This window comes from Microtus ochrogaster, chromosome X (genome assembly GCF_000317375.1).
Source record: "Microtus ochrogaster isolate Prairie Vole_2 chromosome X, MicOch1.0, whole genome shotgun sequence".
NCBI classification, from domain to species: Eukaryota; Metazoa; Chordata; class Mammalia; order Rodentia; family Cricetidae; genus Microtus; species Microtus ochrogaster.
Genome location: NC_022026.1, coordinates 22384503 through 22385417, shown reverse-complemented (window position 1 = coordinate 22385417; position 915 = coordinate 22384503).

Below are 915 nucleotides of genomic sequence, written 5' to 3'. Positions count from 1 at the left end.
CAGGAGGATCACTATGAGTTTGGCAGCATGGTCTATAGAGCAAATTCCAGAACAGCCAAGGCTACACAGAGAAACTCTATCTTGGAAAACCAAACCAAAACAAAAATAAAACTAAAACAAACAAACAAAAATAAAAATAAAGGGGCTGGAGAGATCATTCAGTGGTTAAGAGCACTTCTGCTCTTGGAGAGGACCCAAGTTCAGTTTCTAGCACACACATGACAACTCATAATTGTCTGTAACTCCAATGTAGGGGATCCAATGCCCTCCTCTGGCCTCTGAAGTCACCACACACATGCACGCATGCACATAGTGCATACACATACATGCAGATGAAACACTCATATATATAAAATAAGCAAATCTTTAAAAAAAAGAGAGTTATGAAGAGTCACAGCATGAGTTTCAATCTATTATCATCTTTTTTAAATTGAGCTATTATTTTTCTCTGCTCCCCTCCCTACCATTTTTTTTAGATAGGGTCTCACCATGTAGCCCTGGCTGTCCTGGAACTTTCTATGTAGACCAGGCTGGCCTCAAACTCACAAAGATCTGCCTGCAATGGAGTTACAGACAATTATGTATCACTGCAACACGGCACCTGGCAGTCACCCTTCATAATCGATCAAATTGGTATTATCAATAATGGGACAATCCGATACTGTGCCTTCTTAATGGCCAATAAAATATGAAACCCAGATCCATTTAAAGAAGCACCAGGCATATTCACAATATCAAACATTTTCAGTAAAATTTCTCTAGGGCTGGAGAGTTGATTCAGGGGTTAAGAATGAGCGGTTGAGAGCACGAGCAAGGAACTCAGGACTGCGAGGGGTGCACCCACACACTGAGACAATGGGGATGTTCTATCGGGAACTCACCAAGGTCAGCTGGACTGGGTCTGAAAAAGCATGG